The sequence below is a fragment of the Notolabrus celidotus genome, chromosome 4 (assembly GCF_009762535.1).
Source record: "Notolabrus celidotus isolate fNotCel1 chromosome 4, fNotCel1.pri, whole genome shotgun sequence".
Classification (NCBI taxonomy): Eukaryota; Metazoa; Chordata; class Actinopteri; order Labriformes; family Labridae; genus Notolabrus; species Notolabrus celidotus.
In genome coordinates, this window is record NC_048275.1 from 17,579,442 (window position 1) to 17,606,136 (window position 26,695).

General features: G+C 41.0%; 1 protein-coding gene and 1 long non-coding RNA gene across 2 annotated transcripts in view; one reads left to right on the top strand and one right to left on the bottom strand.

The window, feature by feature from the left end:
* grid1a (glutamate receptor, ionotropic, delta 1a) overlaps nt 1-26,695 on the bottom strand; it is a 355,103-nt gene that overhangs the window by 62,885 nt on the left and 265,523 nt on the right. The window lies entirely within an intron of this gene.
* On the top strand, nt 5,147-5,508 carry LOC117812041. The gene is made up of 2 exons (XR_004631118.1): nt 5,147-5,232; nt 5,452-5,508. It is a non-coding gene; the product is annotated as an uncharacterized LOC117812041 (long non-coding RNA).

The window sequence follows — 26,695 nt, forward strand, 5'->3', positions numbered from 1 at the left end:
TAAACAGACACGGTTTTCTGTATTGTCTTCTCTTAACTCATTTGTTCAGTGTACACATCTCACAAGTGAGAGAATCCCTACCCTGCAGCATACAGTGAAGATAATGATCTAAATTGAATGTGGCTTACAAACAAGTGTCTGCAGAATCACCATGTGGAAAGAAGAAGCATCAACCTCCCAGCTGGAAAAAGTAAACATGTTTAATTGTTCACTTGGAGCACTTGGAGTTCACTGAACATTACGTGCTATTTGGTTGCGTAGCATGCTGCATTTGTTGTTTACGGCTCTGATTACCTTGACATGCATGCAGATATGCGAGGCGTACTCTGAAAAATGTATAATTAGAATAATCTGTCAATCTCTAACACTCAGTGTGCTGTATCTATCTGAATTCTTTCCCCCTAATTATCTACCTGTAAATCAAAGTCCGTACCATGATATCTGATTCTACATCTACAAGAGGTTAATGGATCCGTCAATTCTTATCACAACCTAAGAACATACCCTTATTTAAAGAAGGTCAGACTGTCACGTGTAGTGCTGCTTAAAGTCTCGACTTTGCATCTGCAGTCTTCAGCGTGCAGATTTGTATCACAAAGTAAGCCAGTGGCTGCCGACAACGCGTCAACAGTAATGCTTATCCTAACTGGGCCAAACCTACTTCTGGTTCCTGAAGCCATGTGTGGTTTTATGTACAGAGACATTCACCCAAACATCATCATTAAAATTACTACTTTGGAAAAGAGCGTCTCTTACCCAGGGTCCAAGGCAAACACAGTCAGTCTGCAGCATTAAAGAACAGAAACTGAACTAAAGCTGTGTCAGTGTTTCTGTTTACTGCTGTTAAAGTGGTAGTACACATTATTTTTTTGTGGCTAACATATGCAATACTAATTTATATATATATATATATTTAGGGTTCTTTTTGTCACACAATTATTGTTTAAGAGTGTATAATAATGGCTGCAGTTGTAAAGCTAATTGTAACATTCCATGTCACTGTCACTAGACTTCATGACGCAGAGTTATCTTAACTCACTTTCCTCTGTATCTGCTCCCCCTCTCACTCTTCTCATTGTACGACTCTAGTGAAAACAAATTTCTCCCTATTTGAGGCACCACAGCTTTAAGGTCAGGCTGGGTGCATAGCAACCAGCCTGGGTTCTCTCAGTATAAAGTGCGTGCCTTTCAGACTCCTGGTATTTGGACATAATTTGGAGCGAGTAGGTAATGAAAAGGTTTTGGTAGCTTCCACACCTTTTGTGTTCTTTTGGTGTAGGGATCTCAAAAGGAAGCTAGGAAGTAGTAATGAGGTCTGTCATAAAAGATTCACGATAGTCCCTCTGAACCCAGCCTTGCCTCTGTTGCTGTGGAAACACACCTTCAGACCACTTCATTGGCCCTGTTGGCTCAGAGTTGAACACAAAGGTGCCAATTGTCCTCAGTGCACCTTAAGACTCGTACACACAAATTTGCAAACCTCGGAAATAGACACATCAACATGCCAACCTTGTAACAATGGATTGATTTAAGGTGGGGATTCTTCCCCAAAATCTTTCTATTAACGAATAACTGATGATGAAATGACACATGAACTGTTAAACCAGAGAAAAGCCAGTGTGGGCACTAATCTGCTGTCCTTGGTGATAATCCCACACCTGAACAAATCTCTTATGACCTTTCACTGTTAAAATTCAAGACCAGGTGGCTCTCCTAAGAAGACAGCACACGTGTGTCACATTAAAACCAAATCATAGCTCCCATCTGTCACAGTACTAAAGCTGCTAGCTTCACTCTGCATGTAGTCAGCTTCCCACTGGCTTTCACTTTAGCCATGAGAAGAATAGCTGATGCCCAAACTAAGCTAAAGAATTGTATACAATTCTATGTTGTCTTGCTCTCTATCTGTATCTGTGTCTGTTACTGTTCAACCTGGCAGTAGGTGTGGCTTGTACCACATTTTTTAAGCTTTCTGGCAACAATTGTCATAAAAGATGAGAACAGACACAATCATATTACAATTGAAGATTAGATTAAAGGACGTCATGTTAATTATTGCATTGCTGTCAATTGTCTGTCAACTGTCTATATAAAATAACCATGAAACAGTACTTGGGTGTTAGTGGTCAAAATTAATAAACCTGAGACTGAGGGCCTGATTCACATAAGGATTGCACTGCTTTTGCCCCCACTAAACCTTTACAAAATAACCAAATAGACATTGTCTAAGTAACAAAGCATGTGCGAGCTGTAAAATGCTCTACAAACTGTGCTGCAGAGCTAAAAGCATCACTGTAAGTCCTCATTTGCAGTCATTTGGAGAAAAAAGGCCCTTTTCTGTGCAAATGAACCTCACTGCAATAACATCTATCAGTGGCGCTAACAGCCCCGTTCGTAAGTGTTGCTACGCTCAAAATTTTCAGTGAACGAAACCACAATGCTTCCCTGGATGACCTCAAATTAACATACCTACATATCTGTACATCAAATCTGTTAATAGGTTGGCATCACTATTATTGTAATAACCAGGGATTAAAGCAGTCTGAGGCTCCACCCCCACAAATATGGGCTGTGCCAATATGCACGACAGAAAGTATGCCCGCCATCAATCCATCCATCCATCCATCCATCTATCCGTTCAAATTTTGTTAATATAATTAACTACCCTGGCACACCCTTATCCATTTAGCCAAAATGCCAAATGTGAAGAAATGTGGGTAATATGGATCGACTTAGGGTTGGCAGGTAGGAGCAACCATGACACATAAGCCTTTTTTTTCATTTAAAAACTACCAGTTTAAGTGTCATGAGCAGTCTGCTATATCTGCGTCTTAATCTCAGCTAAGTTGGTGGTGGCTTCTCTCTAACTGTTTCTCTGACATATCCCTGCTGTGGACTGCAGAGCTGCAGCGTGGTGAGTTGGGATTTCTCAGAGTCCCTAACAGGATTAAAACTCAGTGTGACATTTTATGAATACTGTTGCAGGCTGAAGAGCCTCCTGAGTGCAGGCCTTTAGTAAGGCTGTAAAAAAAACCTTCAGGGCAAGAGTTTTACGGCCATTAACTTTTTTTTTCAAAGAGGGCACTGGACTTTGTGCAAATGATTCTTAGCATATAGTATACCCACTACACTGGCCAGAGACAGGTTGGCATTAACATGTTTGTCAATGCATAAACTTTTTACTGTTGATGCAAAATGTGTGCACTTTTGCGTCAAAAAATATTGTCTTTAAAAAGGTTAACATATGTTTACATTGTATAGCCTAATTTGCTTCACTGTCATTACTTAATGCATTTCCTTTGTCTTTATATAAGACAAAATAACCATCAAAACCAAAGTTATTAACTACATAACAATGAATCATACCTCAGGGGTTAAACTACAATAATTAATTTGCCTGGCTTAAATGTAAACAATATGATTAGTGCCATACCTACACAGCCAAGCTGATTGATTGATTTAGGTCTAGTATGCAGTTAAACTCTGCTTGGGGACTGTGAGTTGTTCCCACAGCTTATTATTTCAAACCCCTATCGTCCAAAATGTCTCTTTGGATTGATTAGGCATATTGTGATGGTTGGTGATAGGGTAGGGGGCTGATAATGCATTATGCATCTTAGGACAATAGGGAATTTTGAAATAATAAGCAGTGAAAACAATGGCACTAGCTCTGGTAACATATGCTTTCTCAACATATTTCAATTTCTTACAAGTCATTTTTTAGTCAGCTTCCACATACAGCTACCAAATTTGTTGGCCCACAGACAATTCATAATGTATTCTGCAAAAGAAGCAATCAACAAGTGTATTGCAATGGGAGCAAACTTTGCTTTGAGCAAAATGACTTTGTTGGAATATTCAAACTTAGTTAGCATTTTAACAAGACACCAAAGCACATTTCTTGAACAATACATCTTAGCGGAAGACAAATTACTTTGCATTTCCGCAGGGTGCCCTTGGGGGGAAGTGCTGAACATAAACTAAAGCCCTGCACCTGGGGGAAATTTATGTTGTGGATCTCTGATGATATTTGCAATTGAATTTTTATTGCACAGCTGATGGATGTAATAAAGCAGCATAATTAACAGAGAAGAAAGTGATTACTCCACCAAAAGTTATTTTGTTCATCTGTGACTACAGCTCCGACACAAGGGCATGGAGATATACAGTCAGTGTAAAACAGTCACACACAGGGGGACACATTTACAGATATAACATTAACTCAAACGTAGGGTTGTATATTAAGAATAATAATTTAACACAGTGATGTAGGAGAAGACGTAATTACACGGACCATCAATGTTCCAGACAACAAACACTTCAACTATACACTGCATAAGGGACTTATTTTTAGAAACAAGCCATTGTGAGTCATATCTTGTCTGACCTCTGTTAGATTATCTTCTGATGAATTTTTCAAAACATCTGCACAGGAGTAGAGCAGCCCTCAGAAACTGTTTGGTGTAATTATTCAAGAATGAAAGAGGCTGTAGAGTAAGACACCACCAGTAAAGGCAGACACTGGCATTTAACATGGAACAAGACAGAGAGTTACTGGCGAGTGAGGCAGTCAATGCATTAATATATCATAATACAGCATGGAGGAAGACATGTAGTTATTCATATCAATGCAGTATTGATATTGGTAAAGATATTGATCCCACTTTATGGCAGCATGAGATATATTCCACATCCATCTTGACAGCATCCCATAGATGGCGGTTGGGAAGGGAACAATATTTAAAAAAAACACTCTGCGGGTGATTGGATGAACATTCTGTCTGTCACATTCATTACGAGCCAATTATAAAACATATGACATATTTGGCATAGAGAAAACATCAGTTCTGCTAAAACTGGCGCTATGGCTGCATCCATGTTAATCTTTTCACAGGCTGCCATTACTTACAGGCTTGCGGTCGTTCTAGCTTACACCACAACTAAATCAATGGCGCCTGTAGATACTGCTTCTTTCTCCTAAAATAAAGCTGATTGGTCTGGTCAATCTCTGACTGGGAATAAGTGTTTCAGCTTGAAGTTTTGCAAGATGGCTGCTGTCATGCCTCAGACTGTTAAGTTCATTTAGTTGTGTTCTTAGCACCTCCTAGTGGTGGCTTTGTTATTACAGGAGGTAGTGCATGAAGCAGCCATTTTCTCCTCATGCTGAGCCAGAAGCAGACCTGTGTCTCATCTGCTGTCATCCTGCCATTTAGGCTTGTGAAAGCATCATCTGTAAGTGTTTCTTTGATCTAATCTTTATATTCTAATGGTATTTGTTAATATTTGTGAGGAGAATGTTATGTAAAGATTGTTAGATTTATATATTGTGGTAATTTAATTGGATGCAAATTCATAAAAGGAGTTTATACATTTGTGTTTGATTACAACTTATTTAAAGAAATACAGTAAGCTTAAAGGGAATTGATTTTGTTTTGTGATATTTTTCTACAGTTTCACTCTTGTTTGACAAATGCAACTGCATCTTAATAAAGGAAAAACTAAGATGAATCCTGACTCTTCTGCGATGGTTGGACAGAGTTTGGCTGACTGTTAAGTTGTGTCGCTACATGATGAGAACAGTACAGCTGCGCCTAATGACAGAGACGGATCTGGCCAATCGGTCTGCTTTTCAAGGTTAGATACCTATACCTTAAGACCAACAGGTTTTTCATTACCAATACCAGTATTGATATTGGTTATGATATTGTTACCAATACTAGGATCAGTATCAGCCTCAGACACATAATACTTAGAGATAGACTAATTGATGAGTATGACAGTTATTGCATTTATCCTATACCATAACGAAGAAATACCAGTATGATATTGGTGCAAACACCAATACCAGTATACCAGTATTGGCATGGAATACTGCTGAAAATGTAACACTGTGTATGACAGAGTACACCATTTGATGCACTGATCTGACACTATGAGCATGAGCCCTAAAACAAAACAAACTCCAGGCTAAGTAGTGTTTGATGTGCAATGCTTACAGAGAGACAAAGCTAGAAATAATAAGTTGGCTGTTCTTGTTCCACTAGTACCGTTTATACTTCTCTTATCACAGTAATAATGGAATGCTACTTGGTTTGGCTAATACAGAAGTGTTGGTGAAGGAATATTAGGAAGGAAAAGTAGGCAATGCAACATCCCCAACAATACCTGAAGAACAGGGTCCAAGCAGAGAAATTATAAGAGAACAGAATCCTGGCCTCAAATGCACCTGAATAATGCAAGTCACCATTACCTAACATTAGTCGAGTGATTTCAGGTGAGGGAAATACAAGAATTGTTTTTCATAAAGATGCTTTGTCCCATTAAAAGACCATTAGCTACAAATAATGAATCACAGAGCTTTCCCCTCACAATGAACTTCACACCACAAAAACACATCTTAGGAGATAAAGGTAAGTAATTTTTATCTGGACACATATGAATAATTAAGCTGTCCCTTTAGTCAGTGTTGCATTCAGGATGGGACAGCTTCTTTGAAAAGCAGCCCAGACAAAAGACTCTCAGTGCTTTTATTTAAACTTCATGGACCAGTTTTCATCAGTGGTGTCTTAAGAAAAAGTTACTATGCAAAGTACCTCAAAATCCGAAGATGTTTTTGACCCATAAAATGTTGAAATCCATGCTGGATATATTCCCAGCACAGTGTTATAAAATGTCATATCTGGAGCATATTTGAAGTTAAGATATTTGTCTAATAGGGCTGATGCCATATTTTGAATGCCAAACGTTACATATCTGATATAAGCTCAATATTCGCATGCTTCTATGAAAAATAACCAAGGTATGCTACAGTTTGGGTAATATTCTAGCCAAATACTGAGTATATATCTTTCAAGATGCCCAGGATATGATCCAGACTTTTAAAGAACAGTAAACATTTCAAGGACTCCACGGGGGTTTGGCACAGTGAGTGTTTTAGTGTCGGATTTTTAACTAATCTAAAAGCTGATGCAGCGCAAGCTCAGACCTCATAACTAAGGTTTGTTCTGACATTTGGACAAGGTTCCCTGTGCAGCATTTTTCACATACTATCACCAAATCCCACCATGATCAGTGCACCACAGCAACCAGACATCACACCCATGGCTCTCTCAGTCTCTCCCTGAGCTGTGGACTTTGTTTCTCACATTGCCACCAAGGATGAACTGCCCACCAGGTAAGAACAACCAGCAGACACATTTGCAGGCGGCTACAGACACTCAAACACACACACACACACACACACACACACACACACACACACACACACACACACACACACACACACACACACACACACACACTGCTGTAATCTCTGCTCGAGGCCACACGATCACACTCATACTGCTGAAGCTGCCTCAAAGTCACTTCTCACGGGGTGCTGTCAGGAAAGGAAGAGTGAAAACAAAGGTGAGGTGAGAAACCTGGAAAAAAATGAAGGTGGCATTAAGATATGACAGCTTAGTCAGGATCTGGTGAGAAGAAGAGTGTCAGGCATTTTTCTACAGCTCATCATCTAGATCTCTGTCAGCTTTATGGTGCTTTCCCTCTTCTTTTAATCCAAACTTTGATAAAATGTTTGGAGATGTTTTTTTTCGTTTTTTTGGTTGCAGTGACCTTTTTTGAGGAAGTGAGATGTAATGCGGGCCAGAAGTTTAGCTATTTCTTCAGAATATGGAAGGCCTCTTAAAGTTGCTTTACAGGGGACCGATTTATATGAATATCAAGTCCAGTTGAACAGTTAGCATAAGTTATGGCTCTGGAAATATTAACTTTTGAAGTCACAGAGAGGATATTTAGTGGTTCAACAATTTGCATGTTTGCATTTATAAATGTAGACATGAGTGCAGAGATGTACAATGTAAGTAAATATATATGCTAATTTATGTATGCATGAACTTTATATTTCAGACTACGGACTGTTGCAATATACTGGTATGACGATAGCGGCCTGTTTTTTTTACAAAATAAAATACAGATTGCGCAAAAAATAAGCATAATACTGTGCAACTAGCTGGTTCAAATGGGGTTGCAGTGGCTCTCTAAGATCACTGCAACCTGACATGAAATGGAGGGAAGACAAGGAGGAAACAGCAGCAGCAGAAGAACACTCAGTGACTAGCTAGCTACAGCTAGCTGGACATGAGCCCACTAGCTGGTTGTGGCTTTGTTACTGACATACTATATATTAGTAAAGAAATTATCACTGAAAATTAAAAAGATGCATGGAGGCAGTGAGGATTTATCACTGTGGCACACTCATTGCAGACAAGTGATAAAATGAACACTGCTACCCAACAAGCCTAATCAAGCTTGTTAGGGGAATGCATTGCTTGCAGCCAAATTACACGCCTCTTCCATTTCACGTTGTACTACCTAACCCTATAAAATATCATATAGCATTGCATTTTTAGCCTTCTTAGTGAACATTTGTCTGCTAACTGCTAACTATAATATATATAGTAAAGCAATTTGTAAGACACACTTAAGTGACCAAATTAATTCTGCTTCCTTCTCTTGTTTTGACTCACATGACTTACACATTTGCATGCAGCAAAGGGCTGTGGCTGGGAGTTGTACCATGGCACTGTAGCCTCTTTATATCGGAATCACCCATTAACTGCTGGCCTAACCAGCGTCTCACACGTCATTGATTTGAGCGTGTAAAAAAAAAAGAAAAGAAATAGGAAATGTGATCAACCACGCCATATCAGGCAAGAAAATTGGTAATCAATACAAAACGACCAGAGTTATTTTCAACTACATTTTCTTATGTGAATGTTCATTTTTATTCATATTTTTCTGGATGCATAATGGGACTCTCAACTTCAAAATCATACATGCAAGTATATTCAAGTGTCAAGCTGTGCTTCACAAAGGCTTTTACTTCAATTCAGTTCATCTTCCTGAAGGGAATGTCTTTTTTTGTTGTGCTAGTAATGCCCTTAGGGTTACAGTTGTTGCTTGTTGCTATTTCTGCTTCAACCGCCTCTAGCAGTATTATAACATTTTCTCTGGGGAAAAGAAAAAGAAGCCCTGCATAATAAAGAATCATATGTAACCTGTAGCACAGTGAAAAGACCACCCAGTATATTAATCATTTTCTAAATAAGCAGAATGTGAGCTGCCAGCCTGGATGCAGGAACATCTGTGCAGTATTTCACAGGTTTTCTCAACTGATGCGCCTCTTCAGTTTTCTCTCGATTATGTCAACTGTGGGTCAAACGCACAAATGTATTATTCTTCCTGAACAATTAGTCTTTTCTTTCTTGTGCAGTCTGAGGGATGAAATCACAGAAGAACTGCTATCGTCTGCCAAGAGAAAAAGAGCTGTTGCTTCCTTTAACTGGAACATCACAACGTGGAAAAAAAAAACAGACAGGTGTTGTCCACCTGTGCAGATTTGCACCTTGCCCACACTTGTTTGTGAAAAAATAACAGGTGTGGCTGTCCTGATGCAATGTGCCAATGTGCTCTGGATTTTACCCCCGCTTTCCCTTAATAACCATTACTGTGGTACCATTAGGCATGGCACTTACAATAATGCTCAGAAGCTGGGGAAAGGAGACTATGTGTATTATGCCGCTCCCTGCTGTATGGTAGATGTGTGAGGGAGAGGAAAGGAGCACCTGAAATGGCCCATTCATGCCTAACCTACTCAAAGTAAATGAAGGTGGAAAAATGACAGATATCCATTAAAAATGACGGGTTTGGTTTTTACTCTTTAATAGAAGTGCTAGATCCCATTACCTGTAATCTTCAGTGCAGTAAACATTGATGTTTTGAAGTGAGTTCTGAGAACATTGAAAGACTAAAGACAAAAGATGGAAAAAAAAGGAGCAGAGGCTCCACAAATTCAAAAAAGAAACCTCTTCTAAAGTAGCATACATACTTAGCCATCTCCTTAAAATCTTCACTAAAAAGAGCTATTTTATAATTCTCTGCGATGTGCCCGCTGGCTCTGTATTGATGCCTTTTCCTCTGAGAAATGGAGGACTTTTTCTCACTGGTGAGTGTTACAGGTCAGGGGTAAGTAGACAAGCAGCACACTCCTCCTGATTGGACAAAAGTAAGCAAGATAAGTGGGCAGGCAAATAAAAGAAGAAATAAGAAAGAGAGAGAGCGGGAGAGGTAACTGTGGGGGGTTAGCTGGGCCAGAAGATGAACATGAATGTGATCCTAATTATTTCAGCACGGGGTGAGACATGTCTTCTCAGAACACCAGCAGGAAGGAAGAGGTGTTATGGAGAGTGGGAGTGTGAAAGTTTAAGTTTTGATATGATGCTAATTCCAAACAGCCATGACAGGAGGGGAGGCTGCAGAGAAAGGGAGAAGAGGGGGTGGGTGGAAGGCAATTTGCCAAATATCTCCTAAAAAACTGGAGAGATACGGTTTTGGGATTTTTTTATGAAATGTTTCTGGCACTATTTGTTTAATCAACATTGTGTTTATAGCACATATGATACTTGTTCGGGCCAAGGAGTGCTTTTAAAGAGGTTTTATAGAAGTTAACCACACTCCATGGCAATTAGACCAACCTCTGAATCGACCGTTAGCTGGAGAGACAATAAATTAGTCAAATGTGCTGTAAATAAACCATTTGTGCATCCTTTCTTTATTCCCCTAAGACCATTGTGGTTGTATCAAAGAAACAAAGAGTTTCTCTCTGCTTGGAAGGAATCTAATTTTCCAGCGATGGCTGCAAGTAATGGTTTCGCTACTTTATAGCTGGCATGCTTTTCAATACACCTGAGGGCAGCTTTAATTTAATCTGTCTCATCAAGATCAATAAATGTGTCTGAACTGTGATTCTTTAGGACATACTGCCTGCTAATAGGCCACAGTGATTTTAGAGTGACCATTTGCTGCAACCTCATATACACATTTAAGCGTACTGCTTTGCCGGAAATCAACTCTAATCAAGCCTGAAAGCTGCTGCAAAAGCAAAGCTCTTACCTACATTAACAGCAGCCTAAAAGGGGCCTAATATGAAAACACATTTTTCACTCACTCTGCCTTTTCCATACCGTGGTGTAGAGAAGTGCAGGGGCTGTGAGAAAAGTATAAAAAAAAGATGTGGGAGGGTGAGTGGAGAGGGCTTCCCAAAGCTGAAGGGGAGGCGGAGTTGTGGAAGAGGATAGAAGGTGCATGATCAAAGCCTATATTTTGAAATCACTTACTTCTCCATTAGTTTGATTAATGGGGCCAGCCTCACAGTCAGACAGTGGCAAGGGGCTTGAAAAATGATGCAATTACTGCTTTTTGAATAGAGGGCTGAAAAGGCCTGCTTGAAAGGAGGATCTGGAGGAGATTCTGCAGGGCATCCTGGACAGTAGACTATACCTCCTCTTCATCCATCCATCCATCCTGCACCCCCCTCTCTGCCTGCCACACACCCTGAAGCCTGCACAGCACTGCTACATTCCTTCCCCTCTGAGGCGGCTCCCATCAGGCTTAGTGGCATGCTTCACTGGCCCTGAGTAAGCTCCAGGAGCAAACTATAAATTGTGATTAATATGTATCTGCATCTTTCAGTGTTTGCGTCGCATTCTGTTTGATGCTCCTCTCTAGCTCCCTCAATGCATTCTGTTTTCTTCTTTTATTTACACCAGTGCTCAGGCTGCAAGAGCTTATCAAGCAGTATGAAAAGATCATTATGTAAACCTCTTGTGTGGTCAGATGTAATAAAAAAGTCTGAAGTGCCACTCGTAAAGATATTTTAATAAAACCCTGTGAAAGTTATCTCCAAAGCTTCTGAGATCAGGTCCACTTTAGATGGGTGGAAATAGTAACACATAATGCACAACAAAATAAACCAATAAATCTTCTTTTATTCAGTGGTTCCAAAGTATTTTGATCTCAGTTAAAAGTAGACAGTTGTTGTCTTAATATTGGATGCATGTGTGAGCCTGTTTTTCTGTAAACTGAGCGAAAAGGGACAAACCTGAGCTGCACCAATTTGATGAATGAGACAGGTCACCTGGAGAAAAGCTTTTAAGGCTGACAAAAGGATCACCCACACGAAAATTTCATCTGGACGCGGACCTACATGAACTTCATAGCCATTATCAATGACACTGAGACTGGAATTGTCCACTATACTTTTCTAGATGCTCTTTTAAGCTGCTGTGTTGGACTAAATTTACAGGAGACATAGAAACAAGTAGGTTGCAGAAAACAACAAGACAACATTACAGGATTGAATTAACAGAAAAAAGAGGCAAAGAAAAAGGGTCTGAATTCATACTTGTCAAAATCTCTACAATCCAGTGCACTCAAGATTTCAGCTGGTTGCTGCAGGTACATGGCAACTCTTCTGGAAAGCAGAAAGGGCAAGAAATCATTTACAGTTATGCTGCAGTCCCTAAATGCCACACAGCCTGTGCGGTTTTTGATAACTACTTTTCACCAACTCTCTGTTGTAACTATGATTACATTTTGCGCACTGTGGGAAGTCCTGATTATTACCATAATGAGACAGCAAGTGTCTTTTTTTCTGGCAAGTCTGAGAAAGCGCTGAACTTTTAAATACTTTATCTGCTTAGGGTAAAAATAAACCCAGTGACATTTTTATGGTTGAATGTAGCACTACAGAGACTTGGTTTGTTGTTAAAGTGTGTGTGTGTCTATGCAAATATTCAGAGATCATGGGATTTGAAACATGACAATGGAGAAAAGAAGTGAGAGGGCTTAAAAAAAGGCTTTGAGTAACCCCTTTTAGAGAAAACTGACAGATGAGAGGGGCTGATGAATACAAGCAAAGCTACAAATTCAGAAATTCTTAAAATTTGTTTCTAACATGTTCCAATGTTAATTTGACAGAAGGCTTCTTGGCTTGATACTATTGTAAATACCTCAGCTCTAAACCAAGCTTAAATTAAATACAGAATCACATGAAATTGTTGGCACAATGAATAACTCTTGGCGGAGCGAGAAATCCAAGTTCAAAATCTCTCCCCTGTGCTCGTTCACACATTAGCATTTACAGTGATTCTCTCCAGAGTGCTCTTTGGGTTTTTACATCAAAATCAGTTAAGGGTTTCTTTCAACGCTTCCAATGCAAAGTAAATCCACTAATGAAATGGCAGAAGCACTCACAGCTCCATGAAACTCCCACCGGCTTGTGCAAAGACAAAAAAACAAAAAACACTTCTGAGAACAGCAGCTCTGCGTGCTGGGGTGTCAACAACCTGTTGCGCAACAGTAGATTTAAATGTAATGATTTGAAATGAATAAGTGGCAGCCACTGGGACTGAGGAATGAACCCAAGGAATAAGTGCTGAGAAACTGCAGTTCCTCAAGTGGCCACTTGAGGCGGGGTCCCAAAGTGAGTCAATTCTTATAAAGCTCTACATAGGGTGCCCAACTTTTCAGGAGAAGGTTACATGTTTACATCCTGGTTGAAAAAACAGGTTAAGTCTCTTTGACTCATCTTTCTGCTCATGACAGCTTTGAGGAAGGTACATTTTTTAAAACTCATAATGTATTAAGACTTAAAGTAAAGCATAATTAGTTGCTTGTTCACTTTGAGTGACAGCTAGGTGCCGCCAGCTTTGTGGTAGGTGTGAACTTAACCTTTTTGGTGTTTGTTGACTTTATACGCAATTATCAGACAAGTAGCTGCACTTACTCTGGTGATTTATTGCTTGAGAGGCTGTCAATAGTTCTGCACTGAAGCTCTTTTTGTTGCTAGTGGAAATGTCAGCAAGATATTCATATAGCACTAATTAGCAAGCATGCCATGCCAAATTTGGCTTGCTGGCATTTTAAATGTTTCTCATATATTGATTATTTGTGGCAACCTGTGCATTCTAGCTTTGGCAACTTTTCCTCACAATGAAGGCATCACAGCAGGTGTGGCAATTTTCTTGTAGAAAATCTTAAATGTTGAAAAGGTTGTTGACAAATCAATCAATGTTGATTGATGTTCCAAATAAAACATCCTTACACAGCCTACCGACCTGAATTCATTTTACACATGTTGTGTCGGGATGTTACAAAATTACTAATTCCATAGAAATTGGAATTTCCAACCAACTGTTCCAAACAAAAGAAAACACTCTGAAAACCATCGAAATTGAGCAAAATATATTCAACATAGCTAAACATGGAATTAAGATTCCACTAGTAAACAGTGTCTAAGAGGTTTGCCTACTGTGGCTAAAGATAGCAGAGCCAGCACCACCAGCCTTCACTCCTCCTTGCAGGTTAACATCTACATGCCTGTGTTGGTTGCACATTGCTCTGGTCCAGTAGTTACATGCTAGTTTAACCAGCCACAGCCTACATACAACTTTATATCTATTTTATAGATCCAAAAACTGGCAAACCACACAATGGGTACGGTTACTTGATGTTTTTTAATTCTGAATTAACAATTCCAAATTAAATAATTCGGAATTAAAGTTTTCTCCTTCGTGTTTACATGGAAATAGTAATTCCAAATTGAGGTTTACATGGAAAACACGTTTAATTGTTTTTATTTAATTCATCTTAACGTCTGGGGGTTGGGAAGGGTTCTGGTTGGACAGGGGCGGGCGTGACGTATTTACGTTTACCGGAAGAAAACAGACTCCAGTTCCTGCTTCTTTCATTTTCGGTTACAACATGGAAGACCACACAATAAGTTCAAATTTCGCTTTGATTTTGACTATAGTTGTTAAAAAGCAGCTCGACACAAACGTACTGCTTCACTTTCGTCAGCTGAGGAGGAGAAGAGAGATAGACGACCGGAGAAGGGAGGCGGAAGACCGGACTGTGGCGATTCAAAGCCGGTTAGTGCAACGGCTGCTCTACCTCAGCCTGAAATATGAGCCAGCCAGCGCGGAGTATGTGCGTCATCGCGACAGGACAAGGGAACGAGCATGTGCAGAACGACCGGAATTAATTTAAAGCAGAATGAACGTATACATGATAGAGGAATTATTCAATTCGGATTTAAAATCAGAATAAACCAGCCACTTACATCGGATTTAAATTTAATTCGGAATTATCATTTTCATTCGGAATTAGGTGTTTACATGGTAATTTTAAATCTTTTTAAAGAGGATTTAATCTTAATTCGGAATTAAAGAGGAATTAAAAGTCTCATGTAAACGTAGCCAGTGTTGCAGTGCGTGGTCTTGTGCAAAGCTAGACAGCTAGCTAACAAAAGATGAAAAAGTCCAAAGTCTTTAAATAAACACACAGGGCTTGCTTTTCCTGTCTTTACTGGAGTCTTGACTGTTGGGCCAATATCTTGTTTTTTGTAAAACTGAAACATTACAGAGAAAATGACACAGATCAGTATACAAACACTGACATATTATTATCACACAATGTACTGCAACTGCATGTACTTTCTACCAACAGAAAATGCAATATACTCCATAGAACCGTTTGACTGCTTAATAAGACAACACATACTTCAAACATGACATTCTCTAAAAACTGCATGTGAGTGGTGTTTATGGACACATTTTACTTACAGACAAATAATCTCCAAGGCAGAAGCGTATGATAAACACATTAGTATCAGCATAAACTGGCATGAACTCGACTCTGTCCGTCTTGGCTGTTTGTGATCCTAACGGTTGACGTAGCTGTCAAGACAACGGAGAAACTGCAAAGATAGGCCGACAGAGGACAGAGCGGTAAGAGCGCTCACTCTGTAGCTACTTCGGAAAACTAAACAAGAACACAGAGCGCTCACTCTGTAGCTACTTCGGAAAACTAAACAAGAACACAGAGCGCTCACTCTGACACTGTTTTTAAAACACAACTCAGAATAGCTTGCTTACTTCTTAGCTTTTCAATCTACTTTTATCTAACTTATTTAACTTATAACTTACTAACTTTAGAGACAGCACACTCCCCGCTTGATATAATAACATTATATCACTACAAGTAAATCTCAATACGGATACAGTCACATTAAAAGGGGAACGTCCACCTACAATAACATCAACAAGAGTCTTTTTCTTGGTCCTCTGAGAGAAGGACTACAATCTCTGTCACCGGCCTCAGAAACAACTTGGCTATCCCATCCTTCACAGTCCACACCTCCACCTTGCGGACCCTCTTGTCACTGCTTGGCAAGGCTTTAATGACCAGTCCCATTGGCCATTCATTCCTGTGGGCCTGGCTGTCTTTCAATAAGACAACATCTCCTTCTTTCACATTTGGCTTATCTGTCGTCCACTTCCTGCGGCTCTGTAGAGTAGACAGGTACTCTCCTTTCCATCTCTTCCAGAACGTGTCAGCAAGACATTGCACTTGTTTCCACTGCTTTCCAAACAACTGAGTCGAGCCAAAGTTTCCAGGGGGAGCTGAAATAGCACTCATCTTCTGAGTAAGAAGCATCGCTGGGGTGAGTATAGCAGGACTATCTGGGTCAGTGGATATGGGCACAAGGGGTCTTGCGTTCATGATCGCTGTCACCTCCGCCATGAAAGTGCTCAGGACTTCATGTGTGAGACGTGTCGACCCTGTCTGAAGCAGCATAGCGTCCAGAATGCGCCTGGCAACCCCAATAAGCCTCTCCCAGGAACCACCCATGTGGGAAGCATGAGGAGGATTAAACTCCCAGGAGCATCCTTTCTCTTGGAGGTACTTCCTGACTACTGCGCCATCTGTGTTTATACCCAAGTCTTTGCATGCTCCCACAAAGTTTGTTCCTCTGTCCGAACGTAGAAGTTTTGCTGGACCACGAATTGAGAAAAACCTCCTCAGAGCATTGATAAAGCTGTCAGTTGACATGGTTTCAATCAGTTCAATGTGCACCGCTCTGGTTGACATGCACGTAAAGAGTACGGCCCAGCGTTTACTCTCCGCGCTCCCTCCTCTTGTGCGACGTGTCATGATGATCCATGGCCCGAAGACATCAAGGCCAACAGAGGTAAACGGCGGTTCAGGAGTAAGTCTATCAGCAGGCAGGTCTGCCATTTTCTGGTCTTCCAACCTCCCTCGCAGTTTGCGGCAGGTAACACATTTGTGGATGACAGAAGACACCAATCGCTTACCTCCGATTATCCAGTATCCAGCACCTCGGATAGCTCCTTCTGTAATGTGTCTTCCTTGGTGAGCCACTTGTTCATGGAAATGTCTTGCGAGTAATGTAGCAATATGATGACTGCTTGGAATAATCAGTGGATGCTTTTCTTCTTCTGACAGGTTAGCAGAGGAAAGACGACCTCCGACATGCAACAGTCCATCTTTATCCACAGCTGGATTGAGCTTCTTCAGTGTGTGTCGCTTCATAAATGTCTGTCTGCCTTCTTCAAGACATTTGAACTCCTCCTTAAAGGCTGTGTGTTGGACAGAATGAATGATTATAACTTTAGCTTGTGAAAGCTCACTTGTACTGGGCATTTCTTTGAAACATTTCCATCCTTTCCTTTCTTCATCATCTGCTTTTCCTTTGAAGGATGCCACAACATGAATGAGTCTGGCTAAGGTACGACAGAGTGTGCTCCAACTTGAGCACCGCTCAAGGTGTTGTGAGCGCAACAGGGGCTCTGACGCCTTGGTTGCCAGAGTGATTACCTCTGGTCGAATCTCGTTGTCAGCTTCAGGTTCAATGAGTGCAAAGAGACTTGTTTCAGGTGTCACTGCTGCTTTGTCAGAATACAGGAAGGCTGGGCCTGAGAACCAGTTGCTGTGTTGGAGTTGAGCTGCTGGTGTAAACCTGGTAGCATGGTCTGCAGGGTTCAGGTTTGTAGGCACGTAATGCCACTGGTTAGGGTGTGTGGATCCTCTAATCCGCGTTACCCGGTTGGAAACATACATATAGAACCTTCTTGTAGAGTTATGTATGTACCCAAGCACGATCCTACTGTCCGTGAAAAACTTCACAGCATCCACCTCGATGTCCATCTCATCCCTGATTAACTCAAATACCTCAACTGCAAGCACAGCTGCACAGAGCTCCAAACGTGGAATGGTGTGGGCAGGATGAGGAGCCAATTTTGACTTCCCGATGACGAATCCGACATGAAACTGTCCTTCAGTGTCAGTAGCTCTCACATAGGCTACTGCTCCAATAGCTACCGTGGAGGCATCTGAAAAGATGCACAGTTCTTTTTTCTGTGTAAAAGACAGTGAGACTGGAATGTAGCACCTCTGGATCTGCAGGTCTTCAAGAACCTTCAATGAGTCCTTCCATAGGATCCACTTTGCTTCCTTTTCTGGGGGGAGAGGAGCATCCCATTCTCTCTGTTCAGATGACAGTTCACGAACTAGGGCTTTCCCTTGCATTATTATGGGAGCTACAAATCCCAAGGGGTCGTATAAACTGTTGACTGTTGACAACACACCTCTTCGTGTGAACGGCTTCTTTTCCTGGGACACCTGGTAAGTGAAGCTGTCGGTTTCCAGGTTCCAGTAAAGTCCCAAGCTCCTCTGAAGAGGGAGAGGATCCATACCGAGGTCCAAATCCTTCAGATCCTTTGCACGGTCCTCTGCTGGGAAGGCTTCCATTACCTGGCTGTTGTTTGATGCCACTTTGTGTAGTCGCAGGTTGGATTCTGCTAACATCTGTCTGGTCCTTGTGAGGACGTCTATAGCCTCTTCAGGTGTGGCGACTGACATGAGACCATCATCTACATAAAACTGTCTCTCAACAAACTGTCTTGCATCAGAACCATGTTCTCGTTCGCCCTCTTGAGCTGCTCGTCTCATGCAGTAGATAGCTACTGCAGGTGAGGGGCTATTTCCAAATACATGGACCTTCATCCTGTATTCTACCACAGCTTTGCTGATATCATTGTCCTTATACCAGAGGTACCGTAGGAAATCTCTGTGGTCTTCTTGGACGACAAAGCAATAGAACATTTGCTCCACATCTGCTGTAAGAGCCACAGGTTCTTTCCTGAACCGCAAAAGAACGCCCAGCAGAGTGTTATTCAAGTCTGGTCCACTGAGGAGCACATCATTAAGAGAGGTCCCATCACATTCAGCGCTTGAGTCGAATACAACCCGTATCTGGTTTGGCTTTTGTGGGTGGTACACACCAAATGTAGGCAAATACCAGTGTTCTTTGTCTTTGTCGAAAGGTGGAGCAGGCTCGGCTTGATCACTGTCCAACATCTTCTGCATGAACTTGATGTAGTGGTCTTTCATCTCCGGCTTTTTCTCCAGAGTTCTCTGTAGTGAGCGGAGACGTTTTAAAGCTTGCTCCCTGTTGCTCGGAAGCCGTCTTCTCGGACAGCGAAAGGGTAAAGGGGCCACCCAACTGTTCCCTTTATTTTGGTGGACTTTTGCATCCATGACGGCGAGGAAGGTTTTGTCGTCTATGGATAATGCTGGTTTGTTGTCATCCTTAGACCTGTCGAACACTGAGTACCCAAGATTGTCTGTAATACGGGTGGGTCTTGTGTTCTTCTCACGAGCAGGAATGGTGGAACCATGATGTTGTGTCATGCCCCCATAGTCATCCTTCACATGGATACTGTTTGGACATGGTTTTAGAAACAATGTACGACCGTTGTTCAGCACATTTGTTTTGTAGACACTGACCTCTGATGGTTTGTGAACCGTTCCTAAGCACACTTCTCCAACAACGACCCATCCGAGGTCTAGCCGCTGAGCGTAAGGCGCATTATGGGGCCCGTTGATTTGCTCACGCACTTTATGCACCCTGAGGATGTCTCTCCCTAAGAGTAGAAGGATCGGAGCATCTCGGTCTACGGGTTGAATCTTGTCAGCGACTGGGAGCAGGTGAGGATGATGGTGTGCGATCTCTGGAGAGGGAATTTCCATCCTGTCATCCGGCACCATGTCACACTCTATCATGGGGGGTAAGGGAAGCTGGAGTCTCCCATCCATGGACTCGATGAAGAAATCAACAGCTCTCCTTCCTGAAGTTTTCATTTTCCCAGAACATGTTGTCAGGGTGTATGGGGTGGGGCTGGCTTTTACTTTGAAGAGGTTGAAAAACTCTGTTTTAGCAAGGGATTTGTTACTCTGTTCGTCAAGCACAGCATACATTTTAACTGCTTTCTCTTTTTTTCCCGCAGGATATGCTTTCACTAAACAGATTTTGGAACATGAGCGTGGACTGTTAGCCTGACCACAAATCTCTGTACATTTAGATGTGACTGAAGATGAGCATTCACCTTGCTCCCCGCCATCTTGTCAGCAGGTCCAGCTCCTCCCTGGCTGAGAGATTCAAATCTTTTGTTGCACTTAAAAAAGAGGCCTTCCATGACCAATAATTTTCAGGTTTGTCATCAAATTGCAGAAGACCAGTGCTTACCATTTCCCTCCGAATTAGATATCTTGTAAAGTCCTCCTGTGCACCTTTTGGCTCAGGTAAGTATTCTCTTTCTGTATTGGTTGTGTATTTTGGAGTACTGAGAGGGTAGTTATCATTTGTGTTCATTGTAGGCTCTTTCTTTATGTCTTTGTTCACAGCCCATGTGTTTACATTTCTCTCGTCAGTCTCTGCTGCTACAGGTTTTGAGGGCGGTTCTGTAAAATGCTGCTGAACGTACTCACAAGTGCGTCGTACAGTACTGATGGGTTTGTCTTCAACACAGGGTTGTTGACTGAGCTCCCCACTTTGCAGCTCAGCTTCCTCATAGGCTGTAGCTTCAGCTTCAGCTGCAGCAACAGCTCTTTCGCATTGGAGTAGATGGAGATTTGCTTCCAACTCTGCTCTCTGCTTCATCATGCTAGCTTCTCTTTCGGCGTAAACTAGTTGTGCTCGGGCAGCTTGCGCCTTAGCATAGGCTTTAGTGGCTGAAGAGGCCGTTGATGATGATCGTTGAGATAGTCTGGTGGAAGACTTAGATGACTGTGACTTAACATCAAATGAATGAGGAAGCGTCTGTTCTCTGTTAGCATCGTTGCCATTAGCTTCATCTTGCTGCATGGTAGCTTGATACATATTTCCTGAGCGTAGACTCATGTCTGCTGAATGTTTTCTAGAGCTTGAGCCCGCCGTACAATTGTCTTTTTACTATACTGCCCTTGCAGTGCGTGGTCTTGTGCAAAGCTAGACAGCTAGCTAACAAAAGATGAAAAAGTCCAAAGTCTTTAAATAAACACACAGGGCTTGCTTTTCCTGTCTTTACTGGAGTCTTGACTGTTGGGCCAGTATCTTGTTTTTTGTAAAACTGAAACATTACAGAGAAAATGACACAGATCAGTATACAAACACTGACATATTATTATCACACAATGTACTGCAACTGCATGTACTTTCTACCAACAGAAAATGCAATATACTCCATAGAACCGTTTGACTGCTTAATAAGACAACACATACTTCAAACATGACATTCTCTAAAAACTGCATGTGAGTGGTGTTTATGGACACATTTTACTTACAGACAAATAATCTCCAAGGCAGAAGCGTATGATAAACACATTAGTATCAGCATAAACTGGCATGAACTCGACTCTGTCCGTCTTGGCTGTTTGTGATCCTAACGGTTGACGTAGCTGTCAAGACAACGGAGAAACTGCAAAGATAGGCCGACAGAGGACAGAGCGGTAAGAGCGCTCACTCTGTAGCTACTTCGGAAAACTAAACAAGAACACAGAGCGCTCACTCTGTAGCTACTTCGGAAAACTAAACAAGAACACAGAGCGCTCACTCTGACACTGTTTTTAAAACACAACTCAGAATAGCTTGCTTACTTCTTAGCTTTTCAATCTACTTTTATCTAACTTATTTAACTTATAACTTACTAACTTTAGAGACAGCACAATGGATAATTAATTGAACCAGTTAGTAGTCATGGTGCCAATTTGCTTTTCTTCGCTTTCAAAGTTAAAAGTCAGTCAAATTACATGTTACTGTCCATCACTGAATGTATGGAATATCTTGTTGTTTACATGTGAATTTCTCTATAGCAACCTTGTGGGACAGAAATAAGAAGCAGCTGTACTGTCAAGTTATTCAGGTCATTTCCTTAACACTCAAAAACCAGCTGATACATTTGAAATAGAAAGAAGAATACCTACATGGCATCCTTTATGCAGTTGATTTATTTTGGGAAAATCTCCTTGTTATTTACCGCTCATTATTGCAGGCGATGAGTGAGGCTTATCATTCTGACTGCACATCTTCACACACTGTAGTTATGCATAAATGAGGTACAGTATATGGCCATATATTTCAAATGTGGGTGTTAACACATTCTCGAGAATGATACTTCAAAGAGAGACATGAATATGCATGTGCACATGTTGGACACTGACTGGTTATTTATGTGTGAGCTAGAGGAGAAAGCAGCATGCAAGTAAAACAGGAGAGAAAAGAGTACCAGGACACCTGAACTGCAGTTTATATTCATATTCTTTCCACAGGGGCTGTACTTTAATTGAACATTTTCTCCAGAGCTTCCGGACTGTGATAGTCTGTGTGCCGGGTACCAATACAGTACTTGTTTTCCAAGTGGTTGGCTTTGCAATTACCCTTATAACTCTTACTGTATTTTGAGGCTGCCACTTGGGAAATGGGCAATAATCTGGAGCCCACAGCAACAATTTCACAGAGACAGAACTTTCCAACAATATTGGTCGCTTTTGGTATAATTGCATCTCATATTATGCTGCAGGAAGACAAATATACAGGGTGGTAAAGCTATTAACATACAGACAAAGTAACTGCATTTTGACTACTGCAATTCAACAAGAAAACAAAGCACATAATTGTTTTGAAAATCTTGAAATAGCTCGACCGTCTCGACAACAGAAAAATAATGATTATTAGACTTGTGAGTGCACTTAAGACGTCTTGACAGGCTTGACTTAGTGCCCTGGCCTTACTTCTGGCTTACTCACTGAAACAATAAGAAAAACAAAGGGCTCAACTTTGATATTTAAAGGACTTCTGACACTCATAGCAACTCTAGAGGTCACCAGATAAATGAGACTGACTTCACCGGGTGCCTTTTACGAGATTTTCCATCCTCAGGAAATCAAAATAGCCCAAGAGGTTTACTGTTTCAATAATGCTAAGCATGACTCATGAGCACTCACATCCATCAAAGTTTATCACCCACTGTCAGCATGAGCCTGTGTTTTGGGTGCTGCTGTTGCTGGAATACATGTCCTTAGCAGGGTTTTTGTCCCATACACCCGACTGTACTGAATATTTAGATGCATAAAAGACAAGGTTAAAGCAATCACAGAGGCTATGGGGGGTTATCAATTATGCCAGTGTTGTGGCTCTCATCACTTTCCTCCTCATCATCATGATAATCACTTTTACCTCCAACACCATCAGTAGCACAATGTTCAAGTTATTTACCCTGTGAAGGCCCTACTTACATTGTAAAAGGCGCCTGACACTGATTTATGTGACGGGATAAGCATGCACCTAAAATATACCACAGTTTTTAATTCTCTGGCATTACTTATGAAAAGGCAAATTATTTATGAAAAGCTCTTTAACTTCAGCAGATGATTCATACTTGGAAAAGTAATAACAATCCATCAAGGGGAGAGCTTGCCAACTGCCCCCGATTCTCAATTTTAATACCAGAGTTTGGATATACAACCATTCCTCTTGATTATTCCACCCTGCCTGTGAAATATGTACCTGAGGAGGAGGTTTTATTTAGATTTTGTCAGAGTAGAGTACTTTGTTAGTAAGTGTTGTTCAGCTTGAGCCAATATATTGTACACAGAGACAGCAGTGTTCGGAATATTTCGCCGTCAGGGAATAGTGCTAAGTTTTCTTTCAGCTTCCAGAAGGTTGGTTTAATTGATCACAGACAGGAAGGTTCCATCTATTAATAATCTCTCAGATTGCAGCATTTATTCATCATGCAAAGCAATTAATGTTTTTTGGTGAGTTCTAAAGTTTCTCCATGCTCCATGGTAATAACACTCTGCTTGTAATCATGTGGAGTCTCTGAATTCAGCTAAACATATTTAATGATTTGTCTCCACACCATTAGAAAGGGCTGGAAATTAGAGCATAAAGGCTACAATGGCTCTTACACTACGACACATCTGCTACTAATATTTGAGTCTGTTATTGTTCCTCCTGCACACAATAGTCATAATTTCTTTTTTGCTATATTACAGCAAGAGAATAAAGGTATCCGATGGTCTAAAGAGCGTATAACATAATGTATCCATCCCAGATGCAGCCAGAGACATGACAGAACAAATCTAGAGAGAATATTACAGAACAAAACAAGCTAACAGAGAAGGCGAGGACAAATGAATAGAGGATGAGAAATGAAGACGTAGACGAAAGTATACAGTGCAATAAGAGAGGAGGAGGAACAAGACAATGAGGTTATAAAAAGGAAAGAAGAGGGAAAAAAAGCAAGAGCAGAAAGATAAAGTGGCCATGTAGGGAGAAACATGAAACCATTAGGAAGGGAAAAACACCAAGAGGAAAAAGAGGGAATGTCCTGTAACAGGGACAGGAAGGGAAAAGACAGACAAAAGAGAGCGAGGAGAGGAGGGAACAGAGGGCAGGGGAGGATGAGATGTAGGACAATGATAGATCGTTTTCTGGCAGGCTCAATTTGTCATGCTGTTATTGGGAGGAAAATGGAATAGAGGAGCAGCAAAGGGGGTCAACAGGAGAGGACAGGGGTCCAGAGGTGGGAACGTAAAGCCAGGAGGGAACAACGGTGGCGGACGGTAAGCGAGATAAAGTCCACACATCTCTTCACCTCTGGCCTTTTTCAGATGATTACAAGGGTTACAGCATCAGATGACTCCATCCCAGTAAGCAGCAGTTCACCACACACCGGGTGTCCAGTTGATATTACATGCTCTGTGTGTGGGTGTTCAAGTGTATTTGAGTTGTATTAATCAGCTTAAGTTGATCTGAGACAATATACCTGGTGTGTTATATAGGTTAGCTTTTTTATTAAAAGACAGACCTTTTTTATTAAAAGAGAATTCCAACTGTTTTACCACTAAAGAGAATGGTTTAAAGAAAGTTGAACTTGTTAAAATCTAGGAGCCACTTGGGACCAGTGGCTATTTTAGGGTAAAGTCATAATATTTTGCCACCCCTGCTGCACAGGTACTCAGCATTATTTCTTTACCATTTTCTACTTAAGTTCCATTATTTTATGGAATTGCAATAGTTAAAGTCTAGATATCCCCCTTGAAGAAATGTATTTTACCTTGTTTATACCTGGGATCAGGGGCGTCGCCAGGAATTCTGGGCCCCCTGAAAATATATCTCAGTGGGCCCCATCACCACAGCCAACCCTTCAAAATATAACAATGCTGCTATAATACTGGTTTATTTGCATTAAACAAAAAGATATGCTTAAAACTATCCTGGTTAACTGACTCAAATCTAAGCTACATACATATCAATATATATATATATATTTTTTTTTTTACATTTATCCAAATGTAACTGTCCACCTCTTTAAACCTGATTATTTGAAGCCCAGTGACTTGTTGAATAACAACAAGGGGGCATTATTTGAGAGAGACTCCCCTTTTTTCTAGAAAGGAATTCTGAATGTTTATCTATTCAAGCCATTTTAGTTATCTTATTGCAGTTATAACAAAACAAAACAAAAGCGTGGTAGAAAACACATTTTATTTCAGGCCCATTAAGGGCCCCCCTCCCCACTTGGGCCCGAGGTAGTCAGTCCCACTTTCCCCCCCACTATGACGCCCCTGCCTGGGATAAACATGCCTCCTTGGAGACTGGATCACAAGTGAAAAGTTATACAAGTACAGGCATAAACCTCAGACTTTATGAAACGGATAAAGTGTATGGATAAAGTCTCAGTGGTGTCATGCTTTGGTTTCCGAAGCAGACTTTGGTAGCCAAACAATGACGGTCGCCGTATTGGAAATGATGACTCTGGAACCTAACTTTCAGCGGACCTAGCAAGAGGCAAAGAGGCAGAGTTGAGGCAGCTAAAAGTTCAACATTATGCAACATTTGTTTCCACAATACCTCCAAAACAAATGAGTTGTACATGAAATTCAGCAATCTTCAGTGTAAAAATAGGGGAATGGGTCAATCAGAACAAAAATGTGTTTTTGCACCAGGTTGTAGACATTTTTACTTCTGCTGTAAAATTGGCATTACATCGGTGTTAATGGGGTCTCCTGGGCTTTTGGAGCCAGCCTGTGAACCAATGAACACTTGAAGAGCTGCAGTTTTCAGCACTTCTGCAATGGCTTCATTTTTTAACACTGGAGGTTGAAACTTGGGGTAAATGAGGAAACATCTGATTGCTCAGACCACATACAAAGGTGACTTTTCTAACTTTTTTTTCCAAATTTGTCTGGTAGTGTGTATGCACATGTGTCCTGGGCTACAATCAAGGACTGCGCCCTTTACCCATATCCACAGCAACAATCCCATGGACTATCAGACACACTCACCTCTCATCTAATTTATTTTCTTTGAAAATATCATGTCAATCCTACACACATATATACAGCTCATACATTAGACTGCTATGTGACTTCACTTAGTATGGAAGGTTGCATGTAATCTTTTAATATGGGATGATCCGACTTATGAGAAAGGAGGTTGAGTGAGTCAAAGATGTGATCCACAAGCAGTTTACCAGAGTTTATCACAGGGTAGTGAAGATACACTCCATTAATAAAGGGGAGGATCAGATACTGTATATCTTGGATCTGCCTGTCTGCCATGCCTTGATCCTTAATATCCGTCAATATGGAACGTGATCTGTCCTGTATTTCTGTGCACAGCCCACAATAATGAAAAAACACATTTTGCATATCAGTAGAACACCGA